Below are 24104 nucleotides of genomic sequence, written 5' to 3'. Positions count from 1 at the left end.
ATTTTGGAGTATTACTCTAAGAATTATATTCGATAAAGTTAGTACAAGACGACGTAATTTGTGATGTGAGGTTTCACAATGGTGACAATTAAGGCTGCAGTCGTCTGTGTTATGACTTCGTGTAGTCTTACAAGTGGCACCATCAACGTACCCAGCTACCACCGTGTAGGCAATAACCTACCACGTTTTACCCACCTACGACACAACGCGACGTCATAATCAAAAAGGGGAAAGTCTTAAGAAAGCAGGCACAAAAATTCATTTCATAATTTTACCATTTTACCTAATATTAATGCTACTGAATATTGGAGGCTTTTGATATAATATGAATCTGCCACGCACAACTAAAAATATAGCTCTGTCGCCTGCATGTAACAAAGAATATGCTGTGTTACTATGACGCTTACACGTTACGTTCAGTAGCTGTGTTACTCTGTTGCATACATGTTTCGCGGAATATGCTGTGTTACTATCGCCTGTATGTTAACAAGGAGTAGGCCGTGTTACCTTTCCGTTTGTAAATTACATGAAGTGAGGTGTGTTACTCTCTCGCGTAAATGCTACACTGAGTAGCCTGTGTTACTGTCTCGCGTAAATGTTAGGTGTATTATCCGCTAATGTAAATGTTACACTGAATGAGCTGCATATTCGGAAGAAATCCGATCGCTGTGCTGTGATGAGAAGAGCGACAGGTCTAAAGTGTGTAAACAATGTTAGGAGGTGCTATAAAACTTTAACGTCTCTTCTGTTATTATAGATTTGGATATGATTTTTTTTAAATCATAACTGTCGCCATCTCTTGAATGATTTACTCAATTAAGGCCAACAACACACTGAAAGTTACACTTAAAAGTATTTTAAAAATCATTCTTATCCCATGTTAAATGCCCATATAAGGTGAATTTTAAAGTACATGCTAAAGCAAATGTAAACATAGAAATTACACGTAATCTAGTTTCCTTTCTGAGGGCAGAATATCTGAACAATATTTTGAAAAAAAAAACACATCCTGTGCTCTGACACGTCAGTGACCTACAAAGGGATTTACGCAGGGTACAGGATGTGGAATTCCTCTGAACTGGCCAAGCATTTCTTCTCTTTAAGATATTACACAAACACTGGATCGAATGGAAATGAGAACCGAGCCGCCGGTTGGTGCGCAACTGGCACGAAAGCAAGATTCCGAATGTGTCCATAAATCGTTACCTAAGTTATAACAATTTATCCTGTCACGTGTAGCAGAATTCAACATTTTCACACTAAATAGAGCCAGTAAAAGAACAAGTAAAATTTTAAAATTAGGATGTCGAATATCCATTAGTAAATTAAAAACTTATGCCTTCACTTGATTTACAGTTTCTCTTACGCAAACAAAATGAAAACCATCAAAGAGAGAAAACAATCCAATGTTAAATCTCTTATCAAGGTAGGGCCTTGAACTCCATTTCAGAATACTGCACTCAAAGGATGCAACTTCTGTTGTAATAGTTTTCGGGACAATTAATTCTGAAACACGTTGGCATAAATACGAATTACGCAGTTTCAATTATGATTTTATATGTAATGAACGCTGAAGACTGCTGTGTTTACCGAAATTATTTTTCAACCAGTCTCTCTGAGTTTATAGTTGATATAACTTCCTTTCCTCTAACACAAACGTCAAGCCTTGATTGAAAATCGGTTTATAAAGTGTGTGAATTTCTGCAGTATAAACATGGCGCAAAACTCTCTATATCAACAAGTAATTTGTAACATATAAAATGATTGATTTTCGATCAATAACTGTCACAGATTTAGACTGTGGTATGGCTGTCCAACACAAAACTGATTACAGCTTGTGAGTTAAAATACTGAACTTCAAAATATTTACTTTAAAGTAAATAAATCTGAATTATTAAAGCTGGTTTACCAGAAGTCTATCCTGCTTGAAATTTAGTCTATTCCCGTTTCCTAAAACGTTAACAGACCGAAATAACTTTTAAGAATCAGAATTTGTGGGCCCGTTTCCGGTTCATATTGTACTGTCACTGAATTGATTGTGGTTAAAGTTAGTTAAAGTGTTCAGAAGTTATTAATGGGACATAGGTCTATACCTTTTCAAGCATAGATCAGAATGTAAAGATGAATGTAAGTTGTTTGTTATGAATGGCGGGTCGAATGAAATAGCCTTGTCACTTAGTGGCTCGTTGTTTTTAAGTCACGACCACGAAGCAGAGGAGGAGGAGGAGGAGGAGGAGGAGGAGGCGTCCATAAATGTGGCAGATATTAATCACTAGGACTTGTGTAGGAAAATGGCTAAACCCTGCCCCCCTTCCTTCGTTCTATTCGGCTAAAATGCAGCGCTTCTCAGATCCAGCTCCTTTGGCTTTCACGGTCGGTTAGAAAAATCGAGGTGATGAACACTGGATACCTTCTTCATCCATAATTTATTAAGGAGGAACAAAAATTTGCCAGAGGTCTTGGAGACTTAGAAACTAAGAGAACCGGTACATCTCAAAAGACTACTTACTAATGCCTGAAGCAAAAGCATTTCTTCAGAATCTAAAAGTTAACGGGTTTCTATGAGTGCAAGGGACTTCACAGTTGATTGATGGATCTCACTGGCTACATGGAATAGCAAGTACGAACGCCGTCCAGTCAGGTATCTCAAAATCAATATGAAATATGTATGAACAGAAGGAAGGATATGAACCTTATGTGCCATTCTAAAAACGTGTAATATTTTCTTCTTTAAATCTGCACACATGTATTATTTATTGAGGATAATTCAGTTGGACGTAGGATTTTAACAGAGTTAAGGCTTTATAAACAAACAGTTCATTATCTAGGAAGGGCGGATCCGTCGTCCCTCCTCAACCCTTTGTCTCTCCATATGAAATGCAATACGTTTCGTCCTGTTGTATCGATATTGTAATTTACTAAACTGACATGAAACTGTGAATGACTTTTTTACTTTCTATTGGCCAGTCCGTAATGTTTCTTAGTTTAAAAGTACAAATAAAACACTGGACCGTCCTCTCCAAATACCACGCATAACAAAATGTGTTAGCACGCACATTTTGGGGCACTATTTATTGTTGTTTCTATTCACAGCAGAAGAACTTATACTTTTCTTAATGAGTCGGGATAGCATAGTCGGTATACCGACTAGGTACGGGTTGGAAGACTGAAGGGTTGGAGTTTGAGTCCCGTTAGGGTAAAGAATTTTCTCCACGTCGTCGAGACCGGCTTTGGGATCCACCCAAAAACCTATCCAATGGGTACCGGGGCACATTCCCAGGGGGTAAAGCGGCCGGGGCATGAAGCTGACCACTCACTTCCAGCAAAAGCCGAAATAAAAAAATGTGGATCTATATATCCACCCACCCCCCTCCATACTTCTGCATGCGTAGTGCTGAATTAGTTAAGAACAGGGATAGAACTCTACCTTTACCAAGTGTTTCGTTACTGCAAATTTGCCTCCCATCTCTCGTTTTGTACGCTCAAAAATAGATTAATATTATATTATCAAAGAATGAGAAATTGTGCGTTATTGTGGCAATATAATTGTCTCTTCCGAAATATAAACTGCAGAATACGGTGGAAAGCGCTAGAAAACAAATATGTCACCCTAATCACAGGGTGCTAAAATGCGATTTTTCTAATTAAATTATTTTATCCGAATATTTACGAAAAGTGTCTATACAGAAGTAAAGATTCAATTTAATAACGTTTGTAGGCTCCGTTTTTTTTATAAGTTAAGCGTATATTTCCACTTTTAATCTGAAAGAAAGCACTTCAATGGGAATTGCTATATAAGGTCTGACCGCTGCTACATTCAAATGTCGGCGATTTAAAGGAAAATTATGATTCCAATAAGAAATTCCCTCAAAACCCAGTGATTTACAATCTGAGACCTTAAGTATATGAAGAAAACAAATGTTCATTTGAAGAAAGTCGTCTTCTGGGTCATCGCCGTGAAAACCTCAAAACTTACAAATGTTCATTTGTTTACACATCCGTTCACAAACGTTACATACAGATCTAAATATACCATACATCAAAGACGTCATCAGAGAAAAAAGTACCACACACCACAGCAAACTAGCAAATCACCCAAACGACATCCTACAGCCACTCGTTGAACCGCAGCGCAATCGAAGACTCCGAAGATACTGGCCAGCTGACCTAAAAGAAAACTAAGGGGAACCCCCCAATGGAGACAGGACTCATCACGTCATTAAAGAGCATCACAGCTCTTACGCCAGCAAACTAGCTTATAAAACTGTACATTTTGATTGCTTAATAAATAAATAAAAAAATATCTGTACATAGTATTCAGCGTTTCCCTGTCCAAGAATTAGGTTAGAAAGTGCTGCTTAATTGATACAGAAACACAAATGAACTGTCAAAGAAGCATGTCTCATACTTACTGCTTAATCGCTGTGTACCATTAGTAAGTACATGTACCTCACTTATCAAGAATTTAGCCATCCTATGCTGCTACATATATTACAAGAAAATGTTTTTCTGACAATTTGTAGCATATCTTAATAAAAGATGAGATATTCATAGTACAGTACACCTGATCTACGTGTGTAACATAAAGAGGAATTATACAGGATACATTTCCTCGTAATGCAGTGATGATACTCAGCTCGCAGTAAATGTTATTTACACGGGATCTATATGCTAAAACCATCGGTCCGTGGTCTTTGCATTTAAAATTCAATTATAAGCGAAGAATTGTAAATCTTGGATTATGAATATAACGTGGAAAGTGACAAGAATCTTTAAGTCTGTCGTTGGGGAATGAAACTTCTATTTTCGCTGGCGTTAATAAGTTCTTAAACGCTGTAAAGAATTTTAAGGGCGAGGAAGGAGTTATGGTGTGAGGATTGTACGCCATTGGTGAACGTAAGTTTCTTGTTCCTTTAGAGAAGTATGCAAATTTCTTTTCAGCTGGGATGAAATGCGGCGCTGGTGATAATGTTCTCTTGCTCCTCAAGCAAGTGGCATGACTGAGTACAGCAGTTACTGTTGGATTTCGTCGGATATGAACGTGACTTGGTTCGAAAACAGATCAAGCAAAGCGTATAAAAGTATTCACCTCCATTTTATCTCAACAACAGACAAAATTTAATAGAATATAAAGTGTGTTTTTATAGCTCTGTGCGCACAAATTTATTTTTAAACCATAAAGGAAATGGAAAATATTTTCTACAGATTAAAAATTTATCGTATTGCTTTATGTGTAAATTTTAGACATCCGTTAAATTAATGGTTCATAAATACATATCGCAGGAACATTCCATGCTGAAAAACTACATTAATGTACCGGCATTTACACTTGGTACCAATATATTACTTGTCAGCAATATGTCCGAAGACGAATATGAATTTCTTCAGTTCCAGGGTAGAGTAAGGTAAAAGTAAGTAAAGCTATCCCTGTCAGAGGCCGTGCAGGCCCATAGGGCTGTGAGACGTTGAGGGTCGAACATTATCTAGGCAATCGGCTCACAGATGGCGGTAAGGTTGTCAGCTTTACGCGCCGTCCGCGCTTCAGTCACCAGGAAAATTATTTAATTAATTTCTCGTACTCATTTCTGTTAGAGGCTGAGTCTACCCGAAGGCCATATTGCGACCGGAAGGATTAGATCAACTGAAAAAGTCCAAAAACCTCATCGGGATTTGAACGCACGACCTTCCGGCTAGTAGCACAGTGCTTCAAACAACTACGCTACCGCGTGCCTCAGTTCCAGGGCAGAACGATTAATACATCTGTTCCTTTTGCACTGACATGTCCTCTTTGTGAAAACAACTCTTCAACTAAAACACTAAGCACAAAGTTCTCTCTCATATACGGGTATGCAAGGAAGAGCAATATTTACACGTACTTCAGCAAGAACGAAATTTCCTGCCTCTTAAGCTTCAGGTAACGTCCATAATTAAAGAGTCTTCTTAAAATTCACATTTTAGTTGAAAAACTATTTATTATTCTGAAAGTCTCTTCCACCTTGAGTTTGCAGTAGATAACCAAGCGCCGATGACGGTAGGCGAGCGATCTGAGGCATGTACTGTCTTCGCTCGCTCGGAAGCCGGGATCGAGACTTCGAATCCCGCAAAAGTTATGGATGAATTTTTGGTACGTACTCGTATATGTGTTTATCCTGTTTGTGTTGTCCTGTATTAAGTACAAGCTTTGCGACGAGCTGATCGCCCGTTCAAGGTGTTCTACCGTCTGTAAAATGATCATGAAACTGAAAATCAGAGGCCAGGGCGCAAGGGGGCTGTTGAGCCAGTGAAAAAAAAGATAACTAAGCAGTTATTGTCAAAATTCTGAAAGGGTTAACCGGAAACAGGGGAAGGATTTATGACATGTGAACAGCAGAGCAAGAATTACGTTGATATGAAATGTACGTTTACGATATTAGATAAAACTGTAAAAATGGCATGAGACTGACATGTTGCTCTAACTACAGAAATTATATTGCTAACATGGTCATGGCTTTCTGAAGGTTAACTTTTACAAAATATTCTTGATTGTGCGAAGAAACTGTTCTTATTCAATGAAATTACTCCATAGCCCGAAACACTGGGTGACAAAATTTAATGGCTCTAAGGACCTGAATAAACCAGTACAAATTTTGTAAAATATAAATATGCTTATAAAGATTTATTCATTTCGGTTGGATATTTATAAACAAAGAAATATTTTTTTTTAATTTTTAAATGTTAATAAGTTCGATTTCTGGTAGCGGCAAGGCATTTTTGTCTTCTCCACACATCTCTGGGACCCACCCAGCCACATATAATTGATGCCCGGGGTTGTTTCTTCGGGACTAAATCTGTAGCAGCGTGAAGCTGACTACTCATCTCCATCTAGTGCCGAAATTAAGAACTGTGGAGCTGTGCCTTCACTCGCCCATACGTTTTCATGGCAGTGATTTTAATAATTAATACCCAGCGATAACTTTACATCATTACTGTTACTATTATTTAATTTATAATTCGGAGATTTACTTCTTTATCGGAGTTGATGCTGAATATGAACGCTGCTTATGTTTTTTTACGGCTCTGACCCTCTTTCCATCGGCAAATGGTTGACACGATGTTATCTTGTGATAACAGAGGCTATATTTCTGCAATTACTTGATGCAGTAACTCCAGGAACTGAAACGATCCTGTCTTCGTATACACAACGTTTAAATTCGTTCCAGATATGGTAATCTTGACTAGAATTTGACAGCCATTCGTTGAACTGGGCAAATTCAACTTTCGTATCCTCCGAAACTTCCAGAGGGGGGTACTACGGATGTAAGACTATATATTTTAATATTCAAAAAGAAAATACCTTTCGGTTTATCTATTCAACGGAAGTGAATAAATCATTCTATATGCATACTTAGGTGTACTTTACAAAACTAATAAGAGATTCATTCGTACAGCTGTACAAGGAATAGCCATTCATTCTTACCATTTTTGTAAGCTGTGGAGTTTTGCACCTGCGCAGACTCCAGTGATTTGTGTTTTCATTTAAATGTTAGGGAGCCGGCAGGTAGAAGGAATCGTGCTCCCAGTGGTACAGCTGTTTAATAAACCACAGGATTTCGGTAGACCCTGACTATAATTTACATTAGAGCAACCACAACATGCGGAAAAATCTGAAACGATTTCATACTTTACTCAAACACAAGATTTCGGTAGTCTATATCTATAGCACCACCTTCGAACGATACATCACATCCCTCAACAAAGAAGATCATACCATCTGGAAAGCCACAAAAAAGTTCAAGAGACCACAAACCGCAATACCACCAATAAGAAAAGCCGATGGCACATGGGCGAAAAGCGATCCCGAAAAGGCGACAACATTTGCTGACCACCTCAAACAAGTGTTCTCACCCCTCCCAAATATCAATGACAATCAAGAAGAAATAATAAACTTCCTAGACGTGCCTTGCCAAATGGCACCACCAATCAAACCGTTCACTCCAGGAGAGACACAACGGGTAATAGAAAACCTAAACGAGCACAAAGCACCCGGCTACGAGCTCATCACAGCAACCATACTTAAACAGCTTCCACGAAAAGCGATAGTGCTCCTAACAATCATCTTCAACGCTATGATCAGACTGTCGTACTTTCAGCCCACATGGAAATTTGCGCAGATCATAATGATCCCCAAACCCGGCAAACCACCTAATGAAACAAGCTCATATCGCCCAATCAGCCTCTTGCCAATCCCGTCAAAAATATTTGAAAGACTGCTACTAACCAGACTCGAAAAAGATGTGGACTTATCCACATCCATTCGTGTTACATACCCTGCTCATCTCATCCTTCTTATATTTGGCAATAGTACTCTAGTTAAATCAAGCGATATACTATTTACATTTTCAGTCTGGGACATAATTATTCTATGATATATATTGTGTATAAGGAACATGTAACGAATTATGACAGTTGGAACAAACTTCAAACTCCAAAGTATTTAGCAATATTCTGTTCGCCTTTCAGTTATAAACATTCACCTAATAATGATCAGATATTAATCGAAACATGACGTGTGTAGTTGTAAATAGTAAAATAGTTATTTAGATACTGCCTAAGTGTAATATATATACACACACGTATATATGTTGTGTAGAAGTTTAACAGAACAATAGAAGGATTTGCTCGCATAATAAAATGCATAAGCTAGCCTCTCATCAAGGAGCCAAGTAACCGAGTGTACAGAAGTCGAGAAATGAACACTCTTAATGAGGTTACAGACGTGGAGATAAGCGCAGGAATTGCCGGTACACGAAATAAAGAGCCCCCATCACTCAGACATGTTAAAGCTACGAAGTAGATATCCGTCGTAATCGTCATCTTTGTCATCATCATCATCATCATGAATTAGGCCACCTTTTGCTGCTCCGTCCTCCTGAAGTGCATGTTGGTCCCTCTGTCTTAACAGTGGCCGTCCTATGTTTCGTCGTCTTTTTGACTTTTATGTTAAAACTCTTTTCTACATTCGTCAAACATTCATTCGTAGAACGTGATATTGTAACTGTGTTACAGTTACAGGCGGCCAGTTGTGCAAACAACTGGCCGTCTGTCACTTCTCACACCCTCGAACGCACACCCTTGTCTGAAATTTTTCTTCTGCACATTCAAGGTTACTCTTGGACTTGTTCGAAGTTACGTGACACTTGCTATAAAATATAAAGTAGTATTGTATTTTCCAGTAAAACAGTTTACACGGCATCACGACATTCATTACTTAACTTTGCATAGGAATAGGATCGTAGGTTTTAATTATCATCAGGTAAATGGTGAAATTTGTGTATTTACAACATAACGAAGCTCTACAGTGTTCCGTGCATCACACCGACTGCACCGTTCTGACATCACAGTGGTAATGGAAAACATATAAAGACGTGTTTACGTTCGAAGGGAAATTACTAGTGGCTGGATATAATGGGGTCGCTGAAGTCTTGCTTTCTGTTGCCTGCTCCTGTACAGTGTTACAGTGCATGGTGCGAACATCTACACATGTAAACATACACAATGCACAGCTTCTCCTCAGCATGTAAGCGTGAAATTATCAAGAATCCGGTTTTACAGGATATGACGCCGTATAGCTGCTATATGCTTAACAGCCAATTTACGTTGATGATGGAGACAGCAGGTTCCTCCGAAAAGTATTGTAACGTGTTTCCTGAAAGCCGGACTGTAGGACATCCATCGCTGCGAAACGGAGGATGATAATGCACGCTGCCTACCCAACAGAGGCAGAATTGTTGAATTCCCATGGCAACGGATAGACCAGCTACGAGCGAAACTGAACCTTTCGACAGGATGGCCTCTATCGGTCTGAGCGTAGGATATAAGCGAAGAGCAGTTAAGAGGACTAAGTCAGTTCTGATCCGACAAGAAGTAGTTCTGAATCAAAGAGCGATCCGAGAAGAACAAAGAACAAAGAGGCTTCACTGAGAATAGCGGTACGAGAGTGCATAACAGTTGAAGAAGAAACGTCTGAAGGCGTTAAAAGTCCGAGTGATTGTATTAGCGAGTGTAAAAAGTGATTCTCCAATAAACATATTCGTCTAATCGGAGACCCACATAAATTTCTTGCCTCGTTACATAGCAAACACGCGACAGTATGGATACATATACCGAATTATATTACGTAACATCACAGAATACAGGAATCACATTATCTGTTACATTGTTTATTAACAGCGCTGTTGCCTTGTCGCTTGTGAAACTTCGGCAGGTGTAGAGCACGAGGAAAGTTTCTGTGCGTGGGTGAACAATGAGGTATGCGTAAACGTTCTCCGTATTCCGTTTGAAGGGCAAGGCAAACACTTTCACACCTCCTGTTACTCGTTAAATTACCGAGGATGCGTCTTGGAGCAGCTGAATATTTGAATCGATATTGTAGAGTGCGTCTACGTCAGATGGTTACGACGGACTTCTTTAACTCAGTGATAAGAAAACTGAGTGGAAGGAAAGCCCTTAAAATTAAAGCCCCTTGTATATTATGCGTTCATAATCGCCATAATCATCATTTTTCCAGTTGTTCTTATCACCATCATATTCCCAATTACCGTCATCAGCACTGGGTTTAAATGCAAGCACGTTGATCTCTTCGGGTGTATTTTCATTTCCTCAAATTCATTAATGGCTCTACAGACTTTTGTTGGACCCTGGTCTCTTCTTCAGTTCCGTAATCATTTTTACACAGACGGTAGTACTCCTTGGATGAGTGATCAGCCCGTCGCAAGACCGCTACCTACACAGGAAAACACAAACACAGAATGAAAGCATACAAATGAATGTCTCGAGTGGGATTCGAACCACCATCCCAGCGTCCGAGAGGAACGAAGAGAGTTTAGGCCTTAGAGAGTGCAGCCACTGTTATAGGCCTTCGGGTGTAATTTATCCGCGTTAATTACATGATTCACACCAAAGTCTGTTGTACACCCAAATAAAACAAAGCTACATAACACAAACTTTCGAATATAAAATTAAGATCAGCATTGTGTTATGTGCTGCACTGAATTAATTTACATTTTACAGGTGTTTTCTTTACGCCTAAAACTTACTCCGTAGGCCTAGCTACAGAAAATGTAGCTTCAGCTAATAACCTTATCGAGAATGCATATTTGGTCTGAGTTATTTCTAATTCTTGCGCCAATATTCAAAACGTATCTGAACTGAATTTACTGGGCCAACAAATTGAGTCCCATTCCTGACTTACAGCAGCGCCTACGTAATCTTGTAGACGTCTCTAGATGCGTCGCCTGAACAGAACCTACCGTCTTCCCGTCTACTCTCTAATTACGTAAAAATTATAATTTAAAAAACTATAATTTCACCTGTGGTTCTGTATGGGTGTGAAACTCTGTCTCTGACACTAAGGGATGAACATAAACTGAGGGTGTTTGAGAAGAGTGTGCTGGGAATATCTGGGGCAGATAGAGATGAAGTGAAGGGAGGTTGGAGAAAACTGCATAAGGAACTTCTTAACTTGTACTCTTAAACAAGTACAATCAGAATGATGCCAAAGAGTATGAGGTGGGGAGGGCATGTAGCATGCAAGGGGGAAAAGCGGCATGCGTATAGAATTTTAGTGATGAAGCCAGAAGAAAGGAGACCTTTCGGAAAAACTAGGGTTAGGTAGGAAGATAATATTAAAATGGATCTCGAAAAGTATGATGTTGCAGTATGGACTAGATTGATCTGACTCACGATAGGGACCAGTAGAGGGCTCTTGTGAACAGGGTAATGAACCTTCGGGTTCTTTAGAATGTTATAACATTCTTGAGTAGCTGCGCAACAGAAAGGTTCTCAAGAAGGGCTCACCTGTTATCATAGAGTTAATCCCTCGTTCCAGTTAACAATGGGATCTTGTAGTACAATTTAATTAAAACTTTTAACTCGGAAGTATTTTATCTCTAATCAGGACATAAACAAGAAAAAATGAATAAAGTAGAATCAACCTGCAGTCTCTCTCTCTCAGCACAAACACAAGATCATCAAACTACGAGACAATACAACTGACGCAGTTTAATTGTCCATACAAACGTACACAATTCGAAAGCCTACTTGCGGTTTATTTTTCATAAAAATTCCCCACACCTGCCTCAATATAATACTTTTTAACAACCACTCGTGTATATTTCTATTATTATATTTTATATTTTTGTTTCACACATCTACGAAAAAGACATCTATACATATTGCTCTCAACATTAAAAATGTCTGATAATGGCGAATTTATAAATAAATAGCAGAAACATGTAATATTTTAATTACCTATAGGCTGGATTACAATGAAAGTTGTATTTGAATGAAATCTATGCTTATACAAACAAAAAACAAACTCCGTGGCCTGTAGTCCGCAAGCCAGCGAGCGAGAGCCGCTTGACGGCGAAGTTAGTGCCAACTTTTGCGGATAGAGGGTGTCGCGTGGTCAGCGCAACGAATCCCCACAGCCGTTAATTTCGGCTTAATTAAATTCCACTCTTCCATTCAAGTAGCTCCTCAATTATCCTCACGAGGCTGAGTGCACCTCGTTCCAGACACACTACTTCTCAGAAAATTTGGTAGCGCCGGAAATCGAACCCGAACCTCTGAATCTGTAGCCAGGAACTCTGACCACTAAACCACAGAGGCGGTCCCTCTTTTATTGAAGGATAAGCTCTGAGACTGGCGTGAAACAAAACAATGGAAGGTAGCTTATAACGATATTAACTAAATTGGGCACAGTGATTCTAATTTGTCTGCGTGCAGTTAACTACGCTGTAGGCAACCGGGGTTATACAGAGTCTAATGTTTGCATGGGGGTGAATAATGATGTGATAAGAACATGCAAGGAAAAATTCGTGGAATAATTAAACTTAATATTCCGACATTTTTAATGTGTAATTGAAAAGAGTCACTTAACTACTCAATAGAGTCGTTATCCTGACCGAGATTCGAATTTCGACCTCTCAAAAAATGTCAGAAGCAGTAACAATTTTGCTATTTTTGTCAGAAACATTTTTTTGGAACTGATAGTCGCTCAGCTGCTCCAGAAATTTCCCTTCCTTTTATAGAACCCAAAAGTTCATTACTGCATTCAAAAGGATAATGAAAAGTTTCAACAACTGAGAATGACATATGATGAATGGATGTCTGTTGAGAACATTCAGTATTTTTTAAAACACACCTTTTCATACTTGGAACTCCCCGTTATATTTGAATGCAAAGTGGTCGTACTTTGCGCGGGAATGATGGATAGCACTCCGAGGATGTGGGAGTGAGTCTTCCTCAGATAGTGGAAAGAGACGAATTGAAGTGCAGCCGGGAAAAGTGGAATAAACAGCATTCTGTTCTAAATTAATCTTAACTCCATCTTTCGCCGCTCCCCCCCCCCAAACCATTCTCTCAGAAATTTTCACTCGCGCTCGCGCACACAGTCACACACTTTCCTATGCAAGGAAAAGGGGAAACTGTCGAGAAGTCCTGGTTTGCAGAATCAGCAAACTACGACTTGGAACAGACACTTGGTGGTACTTTAATTACATCATTATATTACGGTCACACTCTAGAATTAGAACAATTGTCAATTCTGACGTTTCATAACGTAGGCTGGTCGCGGACAGATGAAACAAGTATCAGTGTAAAACGTGGTCCTTAGGATTACTGATATTTTTTCGGACTTTGTCCATAGCCTGGTACTCTAAAAAGAACATAAACGAACACAACGTTTCGAAAGCTGGATTTTTTCCGTCCTCATGTCAAATCAAATGTTTTCAAAATGTTTGTTTCCTTACGTTTTGTTATAATACCAGACGGCGGACAAAGTCCAGAAAACCAGTAATCCTGAGTGTTACGTACCCTCGTCATAATCCTTTATACTATACCTATTCTTTTCATTGCTAGTGGTGTGGGAGTAAGTCCCTTGTACTGCGGCCACTTCTGGCCTATTGTACCAGTCCCAGATGACAGGTGTGGAGCAATTGGTGGAATGAAGATTGGCAGGGAAAACCGAAGTACTCGGAGAAAACCTTCCCCAGCGTCAAATTTTCCACCACAAATCCTACTTGACCAGACCCGGGATCGAACCCGGGCCGCCGCAGTGGGAAGCCAGCGACTAACAGCTTGAGCTATGGCGCGGCCTTATCTGGAGGCCGTCTACACAAAAATTTTAATAAAATTCAGTACGAATTATTAAGTTTACCGATATTAATTTTTATTGTTATTTTCTACCGCTACATGCTTCGATCCGATAGATGAACATCAGGTTATTCTTAAATAAAATTCGTAATGACTAAATTAAAATTTAAACTGGATCCACTTTTCACAATACCAAATGCCGTCAAAAGTAAAACTATCCCTGTGACAAGCCGTGGAGGCCCATAGGGTTGTGAGACGTCGAAGATTCCACATTTTCTAGACAATCGGCTCACAGATGGCGGTGAGGTTGTCAGCCTCACGCTCCGGCTTCCATTTACACCCAGAAAGATTACCGGTACTGATTTCTGTTAGAGGCTGAAGCGATATCATGGCTATAGTGCGGCTGGAAGGACTACGTCATTCGAATGACATCACCAGAAATCGAACACGCGACCCTATGGCTTGTAGCATAATGCCTCAACCAACTACGCTACATGCCACAAACCGGGAGGTCGAAGGTCGAGGAGGTATATGTACACATGAATCGTATGGAGGTAAGTTGTTGCACTTGTAGTTACTGGTGGGGAAATTTTATGTGTTGTGGATGCAGGGTGTTTTGGGGTAAGTGATTGTTGTTGCTGGCTATTCTGTAGGATTGGTATCTCTGCAAGTATCCAAATTGTATTGCGCCTATTGAGGACATAGGCACTTATGCTGTGGATTATGAGTGGTTGTTATTGGCGGCCTTGGGGTTGGGTTTTGGCTCGCCTAACTTAAGGCTGGTTATAGAGTTGCAAGTACGTGAACCACAATATACATTACCGAAGAGATACAGGATACGGGTTTCAAGAAGCTCTTCTAAAGGAAGACAGCTGACGGCTGAGAGACTACTCTTCGTCGATTCGGTTACCAATAGCGTTAGTCAGTAATTCCCGCAACCAGCGCGTGCAGCACTCTATCGGCGCACTGCGTTACAATAATATCACGCAGCATCATTAATGTCTTATTGTATAGAGAGAAAATAGACAAGAGAAGTGTACATTCTATGACTGTACCCTTAAATTATAATTATTTGTTTTTGAAATAATATGTTATTACATACCAGTTACTTGTAGACATATTCTATAATCAAAAATCATAAAACTATCCTTGTTAGAGGCCGTGGAGGCGCATAGGGTTGTGAGACGTCGAGGCTCCCACATTTTCCAGACAATCAGCTCATAGATGGACTTGCGGTTGTCAGCCTTACGCGCCGCCACCTTTTACCCCCAGAAAGTTTCATGGTACTCATATCTGTTATAGGCTGAGCCGACCTCAGGGACGTTGTGCGAATGGAAGGATTTAGTCAATTGAAAAATTCAATGACTTCATCGGGAATCTACACGGCGACCTTGCAGTTGTAGCATAAGGCCTCAAACAAATACGCTACCGTGCGCCCCTGGAAAGTGTGTGAGCATATACATATCGATATAAATTCATTTACCCGGTTTATCAGGAGTTCTTTTACAGAATTACATTGTTGTGTAACATGAAACCTCCGCATTTAGTTAGTGCTGCATAAAATACAGATTTTGTCAGTGAGTACTACCGTGCACAGAAGAACTGGATCGCCAAATTTACTGCAAATATTATCTGATTTTCGGTATAGACGAAGTTTTCTGTAGCCCGAAGTTTGTGAAACAGAAAAAAGGTGTTGTTAGAGAATATTTATACCTTTGACAACTCAAACTCAAACAGAAATTGATATTTAGTGGATAAATACACGAAGAAATTTAAGTAAATACTAAAATTAAGCACCGCGTCTCCGAGATTATATCCTACACCTAACAAAAAACAACAAATAGATGAAAATAAAGAATGGTCCGTTGAAATCAATTATAAACAGCAAATATCACCAAAAGCATCGTATTTGTTACAGCCTATCTGATTTTAGAGAAAAGCATTCCTTACTAGAAGAAATAGAGATTTGAAAGAAACAAAATATATTACATTTTTACTATAAGAATTGGCCAAGCGATTCATGCATATTTGAGCTACAACACCATTGCTCTTCAAAAACAAATAGTGGAAATAGCATCACTAATTACAAAATCTTCAGGAAAGAATAATTTATTTGTAACTGGTTCTACAAACACTAAAATTAAAGCAAATTTTTGCTCGGGAACTAACAATATCTACAATACCAGTCAATAATTTCTTAACGGAATTGAACAAATTAAAAGTAAAGTAGACCCAATTCTACACTGACTTTCTGCAAAGGTACATTTATTATGTACAGTTTTAAGACATATTTAATATATTCCTGTCTATTTCCTGACAAGATCTATTATCGAGGTGACTAACGCCAATAGGCATCCATTTACACCACAAGCTATCCTCTTTCTGTGTTGCTGCATATGCTTGAAATGAACATGATGACTGTATGCATACAGTATACTCAAACACGTTTTATGCTATTCGTGAAGATGTAAATTGAAACAGTCTCATTTGTAGATTCTCGTTGCTTTACCTACCCAGACCTATTAAGTGTCATTTTGGTTTATCCTGTAGGTTCCAGTTTAAGTTTTGGACAGGATTTTACCGGAAAGGTCAACGTGGACATGCGCTTTTCGAAAATGAAGACACTTTTCATATATTAATGCAATTAAACTGCACTGAATGAGAAACATTATCTACCCTTCATATGACCGATTAAAAATATTAGTAGTACTTACGGATTAGACACGATACGCTGAAACAAAGGACTGCCTTCTCGTTTGTTACATAATTTATATTTATGCAGGTGTTGACCATAAATAATTCGTTGTTATGGTAACCGAAATTGAGTAATATCAGAGTTTTCATCTCAACACTGCAGTTAAATTTTATATATATTTATTTTTATATGCCTATATAAAGACGAAGAGACAGAGATTTTCAAGCACATAAATTCCAGCAGAAACCTGTATATTTTTTAAATGTACTGCCAGATTTGGGGTACTGTTATGTCTGGCTAGACTCTACACGGTTTTATTATATGATAATGGTGCAGAACAGGAAGAGCTTCTTAAATTTCAAGGCGATTACTTGCAGACATATTCCCAGAAACAATATCAGGAACGTGTTAAATGGTGTAGGAATGTTTGTCTTTCCGATATCAGCTTGACAACTGACATACCTAAGTGTTGTGTAAACATAACAGGCATTCAGAAGTATTGGACTTTTGGACTTTGTCCATTGTCCTATACTCTGAAAACTAGAAAACACAACGTTTTGGAAACTGATTTCTTTCCGTCTTCAGGTAAAAGGGTAAACACCTTATCTGCAATCAAGAAACTCAAAGCAGCTTCTCAAAATTGTATTTATTCAGACAAGATAAGCAAATTGTATTCTTCCTTTCGATTAACTGAAATTTTATTTCTGCTTCTTTATGACTCCAAGCAATGCAATGTACAGGGGATTTGAGATTCAGCGGTCATTATGGAAAGGTACTATTTGGGGGGGGAATAAAGCTGTCTAGTCTGGTAGAAGTCCACCGATGTCTCTGAGATACGTAATGCTTCCATCTTCGGGGTAGACATTCGAGCCACACAAGAGACAAAAAAAAAGAGAAGAAAACAGGCGGTTCTGCCGAATCATGTGCGCAATTTCACGGAACTAGATAACACTACATTTAGAAATGCATACTCTTAAACACTTGAGGCATTCTGGAGCCAGATATTTTGAAATTACGCTATGGCTCGGTTTCTATTGTCGGAGAGCAGGGTTCAAAAAAATAGCATTCCTTTTGGACTCAATAGGACAAAATACGTACATTTGGACACGATTCTCTTCTAGCAGTACGGGGTTCATATTCTATCAATCGCGACTACTGAGCCTGTTACGTGAGTCAGGTCCTACTGCTCAACAACATGTTTGTGGCTCGAACTTCTTTTGTGGCCCGCATTTCTCAGTTTCCATCTGTTGGCTACTTCATATACAGTGTTCGCTTTCAGAACTTCGGTCATTTCAGAATCTGCATCCCGAACACAAGAAAGTAGACAGAGTTTTAACTTCTTGGATATTTAAGAATTACATCAGGCCGAGATCCGCAAATTATTTACCAGTTCATAAAAAAAAAAAGAGCTTTGTATTCCACAAGCACTCTGCTGGCAGTCGCACAAAGTACTGTCCCTGTAAGGATTTACAAATTGACTACTCTCTTTCCTTAGCATTTATGCAATGTATCACCTGGAATTTACATATGATTTGATACGTGACACCGCAGCTGCACTTTGCTACCAACAGAATAAGGTTATGTACGCCTGCTTACTCAACCACCATGACACCCTAAAGTCACTTGCGGATATAGCCCTGTCTTCAACTACACATCACGTTACTTCAGAGACTAAAAGTTGAGGGAGGGGGGGGGGGGTGACAAATATTTGGTTTTCAAATTTTTCGAAGGAACGAACAAACAAGCGAACAGAGATAGGGAAGAAGATAACGAAGGTAAACACACTTTATAAAGAAAAAGAGAAAACTCTAAATGCTGTGATTCTTCCCCTTAGCTACGCCTGATCATTCTACACGCTTCGAGCAACGGCCCTCTTAACTTTGCTCCGCATGTGGCAGCAAGTCAACAGACTCAGTTATGTGTGGGTGCTTACTCTTCACCATATTCTGTGCGAATAACTTATCGTGTAAATTAAACGTACCGTCAAAAGTTAAACGTTCAAATACATGCGAAGTGACTGAGATGAGCCAAAAGTCACGCGATAAGAATATTAAGATTGCAGTCTCGACTCTATATGCAGCGTGCTGGTTCGCCTGTAACTCACAGCCTTGGGGTCCCTTAACCTTTACACTGGAGGGATTATACGCGTCTATACCCTCTGCATTATGTAGAGCGTGTAAACATTTTACACATGTATTAGCCGGATGATATGCCGAGTAGTGTTCACTTTAAAGGACATTTACATACAGAAGTATTATGTCAGATGGCGCAGTACATTACTAAGTTATAGTCCTGTACATAACGGTACCTTAGCCAAAACTAAATCTTCAGTTTCTGGGCTTATCCAGGCATCACTAAAACTCCTTGATATTTTATCCTTACGACGGGAATAGACCAAGTCCCCGGGCACTTAGGCCGCACGTGGGACCACTATGCCAGCCCCTGAAGACAGATGAGATGCTGAAACACTGGTAGAATGATAATTGACAGGGGAAACCCTGATTTATTATTCTTACAACGTTTCCCCGACTTCACTTCCGTCCGTAGGATCATCCTCGCATGGACTACCTGGGGCAGAGACTCTATATTCATTCTTTGTAAATCATTACTTACTTTGTAAATCAATATCGCATAGCAACAGGTAGGTATTGATGCTACTCATTAACCTGATTAGTATAACTTCTTCTAATTTTACTAATTTGATGTTAATAAAAAGGTAAAGTTATTCCTGTAAGAGGCCATGGAGGCCCATAGGATTTTGAGACATCGAGGTTCCCACATTTTGTAGAAAATCGGCTCAGGGATGGCGGTAAGTTTATCTGGCTTACGCGCTGACCTCTGTTTATCCCCAGGAAGTTTCCTGATACTCATTTCTATCAGAGGTTGATTCGACCCCAGGGCTATAGTGCTGCTGGAAGTATCAGGTCAATTAAAAAATTCGATGACCTCACCGGGAATTAAACCCGCGACCTTCCGGCTTGCAGCATAGTGCCTCAACCAACTACATTACCGCGTCCACCACCTTCTTGTTAATATCCGAGATATACGATAATAGGTTGTAACTGCTTATCATTCGCAAGCTGTGAACATTTTAGTCAATCGATATATTTTAGCGAGATTACATTTTTCCTCATGAACTCCACCTCCCATGAAAGAGATATGGAAATATGGTTTCATTAAAGTTGCATATTTTCGACCCGAGAGGACAGGCATCAGCGATAAGCAAGAGTAAGCGCTGTGGGGTGCAGCGAAGAGTAAGGTTGACATTCCTCAAAATTTTCACGCTGTTGCCTCAAGTGAACGCCCTCATCCAGATCAGGCATGCCCAACTCCAAACAGGTTGTGATCGACTTTTTAGTGTCAAAACTGCCAGTGATCTACCACCCCCTCCTATCGTCGTACCTCGCTTTTGCAAAAATATTGGTACAAATAACACGACGCATGATGTTTGTTGCAAAAGCAATATATATTGAAAGTACAGACTACTTTAATACGCACTTTCCCTTCAAAATCTGAATATAATCATATTATATTACAAGTTAATTTACATGTTTTCGCGTATAATTTCCTTATAGGCCTATGAGATCGACCAAATATCGTCCCGCGATCGACGCGTTGGTGTTGTCTGGTCTAGATTAACCAACCGCTTCAGAGCATCTTCCTAAATTCAAAATTACAGCCAATCGGAAGCGGGCATTAAACTTGAGAAGCATTTAGGCTTCAAGTGCTAAAACTGCATCTAAATCAAATTATTTGAACCGTATACTAATAGCTACAGCTATCTGTATTCGCATGCAACTCAACTACCCTGATGATGGAGGCGATATGTTCCTCCGAAACGTCGGTTAAAACCAAGAATACACGGCACCAGATCCCAGAAGACGACTTTCTTCCTAGTCATCGCCGTGAAAACCTCAAAACTTACGTACACTAATAGTTCAGATGCATTTCAGTAGGAATTCTCGGAGAGCCAGAAACTCTAACGTCAGTTATCGCACGTCCAAATTCATCATCCAAAATAATTACACACATATTCTTAGTTCCAGCATTAAAACTTGCCGCATTTTCAACCATATAGCGATAACGGTTTAAATTATAAATAAAGTAATTCACACTGCAGTCGAGACAAATATTTGTTGCTGCTCTGAAACTGAACGAGCCTAGTTGCTGCCTGCAAAGTGAAGCCACAAAGTCCCAACGCTCGTCAACTAGACCTAGTCTGATGGGTAGGGCCGGTTGCAGTATTCGTAACCGCTTATTGCACGAATCACTCCGCACATCATAACCCACAGGCGTGGTGTGTAGCCCTAGAATTAAAACAGTTCCCTATGTTATATATAACTTAACTCAGAAATTTTCACATTGTGTCCTACATTAATCAACTCTCAGGTTATTTTACGTCGTTACTTCAACTGCAGACTTTATATAGCACCGAATGAAATAATCTTTATGACTGACCATCAGATAATGAATTTGAGGAAGGTGATCGTTGCTCATTTGAAAGTCTTAACTAGGTACTTGCTTGGAAAAAGGAAGGAAAACATTGGAAAATCTGAAGATACTATTGCCATGACTGGCTTATATAGGAGTGGGCGTTTGAACGCGCTGCGATGCTGATGGAAAGTATTACGCATTCATGCCTGTATGCTTCTAAATTAGACTGTTGATCCTATGTTTAGTCACCAATTTTCGCTGCAATTAAATAAGACAGAGTTTTAGTTCCATGTAAAGTAAGAATATAGAGGAACGGTGTGATATTAAGTAGAATTTGCGAAAAAGTTTAAAGCAGTATCTCAGCACCAAAAGAAATCTAATTTATCCATTTGTTCTGGACAGCAAACATACGGACAATGGAACATGATAGCCTCGCGATTTACGAATAGAAAGCAAAATAATTGATATGTAAAAATAACTAGTAAACTTTTATGTGCGTTTACAGGTGAATGGAAGTGCAAATAAGTGTGAACAGCAAATGTATTAGGGAACTAAGCGCCCTGACAGACAGCAGCCATGTTCAAAACCCATTAACTATACCTAGTGAAAATGGTGGCACAATAAAGAAAGAAAGGAAAATTGAGTGACACATCCTGGTATGAATTATGGGCTGCAACACAGGGTGTGTGTAAATTTAAAGTTCAATTAATTAAACATAGAGAGACCAAAATGATTAAATTAAACGCCATTATATGCTTATTGCCTTTTACAACGAAAAAGCCCTGAACTGAAAGTTCACAAAGGTAATTCAATTTAGTCATTACAGAACTATAATGAAACGTGGTTATGTGAACCTAGCGTGCTGTAATTAACACTTCAAGCTTTTAGTTTTAAAAATTAATGTGGAAGAGCTCTCCAAGAACGTTTCGCCAAGCTAAAAGAATGAAAGCCTGTAACAAAACTCTGCCTTGTTTCATCTGCTAAGCCTCATGATCTTTAAATGATATCCTTCCACAGATATAAAACGTTAATATTATTAATAACCAAGATGGATAGCTGTTAATGTTTCCAGATTTTTTCATCAATATTTCTCTTAATGTCTGCAAGAACGCACTGAGAAACAGATCTAAAAAACGCATTTCTCCTTTCATATCCGTTTATAACCCAGTTCTCAATTCCACAGATAAGCATGGGAAGTGCTCTTACTCTTATGAGTCATGCTATGTTAATGATAACTTCGGATATATATTTTTGTGTCCAGAAAATATGAAATTCAATCAAATGTTATATTCCCTTAACTGCTTTCTCCCAATCAAGTAGGCATGTCTGGATGACTTATAATATCACTTCTATTAGGAAGGTATCCAGTTCGAATCCTCTTCTTTAATTTTGATTGTTTTTTCTAGTCTATATGGTAATACTTCAATCAATTTCAATTCTTTTCCCACGGTCTTGTTCCTTGTCACCTCAGACCTGTCCATCTGGCCTCTCTGGTTTCTCTCTTAAAACGTTTCTCCACCTCCAAATTTACATACAAATCGAGGCTTTAACCGCCATTACTATGGAAATACTGCGGTGAAATGACTACTGAGGGCTCACAGAAACTTTGGAAGGACGCTTTGGCTTTATCTCTAGAGGAGCAAGGCACAGAAGAGAATATTTTGAATATATTCGTCTACTTTATTGATATTCTAAAGCACACATTAATAATGAGTATATGTGCATATATACACATGCATACTTCTTCTTATATAGTTCTGAAACACGTCACCTAAAGCTGGACTTGGACCCCAAATCTGGAGATTCTGATTTCTCCATCTGTTTATAGCAGAAGCCGTTATATAGCAGACCGCAACTTTCATCTCTTCCCTTCGCGTAAGTACCAGCCCTACATAAAACACCACCGAACACACAGCTGCACCCCACCCCTTTTCTTTTACTGCAATCCCATCAAAAGCTATCCACACAAGTAACTCTGCACTCAATGGACGGCATCGATCGATTGATCGATCAGGCCTTCGTAAGAAGAAAAGAAAGAAGTCAAAGGAGCGAAAATAAGACAGAGCGATTGTGAAGGGTGGGGAGAGGTACAGACAGAAAATCGTATCAACAAGTTGAAATGGCAAAATGTTTCACAGGAAACTGAACGCAATTGTAAAGTAGAGGTGAAAATAAGTATTAAGGGCTTAGTTAACTTTTCCAGAAAATATAAAGAGAAATATTTAGTGTCATCTTGTACGACTATCTGTGGTACTTTCCTTCCTTAGTCGCCATACGGAATGTAAACAAGACAATCAAATAAAATAACCTCATTTGAAATGCATGTTCCACATTTAACACTATTCCATTCATCCAAATATTAAACGCATAACTGCAAAACAATATTTGGAAAATAGTGTATAGCACTGATAATCAGAACTGTGGTAACATACTTCAAACCTATTGTCACGTATGCGGCATATCCGGTGTTATTAATAATGGGTTCTGGGTTAGATTGCTGGATACACCCAAATATACACAGTTCACAATTAATGACTGTCTAGGACTCGCTCCATTCCTCACTGGACTAGGAGTGTCTTCTCTTCCACTATGACGAATGACGAAAGAAGAATCTCTCCCGAATGAATTCTGTAGAGCGTTCTCACATGCCTTCCGTTTATAACTTCAAGAGAACCGAACAGAGACTATCGCCTGAAACAGTTAGCGAGCTGTTGCCTAGCAAATGGACTTCCGCTTGTTCGTTGCTATTCTGGTTTTCAGGGGGTGTTTACCGAGCCGTTACCTAGCAATGGTCATATTCAACAAACTACAGAGTGTTTAATCAAGGAGGAAACTTGGCAAC

The sequence above is a fragment of the Cryptotermes secundus genome, unplaced genomic scaffold (assembly GCF_002891405.2).
Source record: "Cryptotermes secundus unplaced genomic scaffold, Csec_1.0 scaffold319, whole genome shotgun sequence".
NCBI classification, from domain to species: Eukaryota; Metazoa; Arthropoda; class Insecta; order Blattodea; family Kalotermitidae; genus Cryptotermes; species Cryptotermes secundus.
This window is presented reverse-complemented; position numbering follows the sequence as displayed.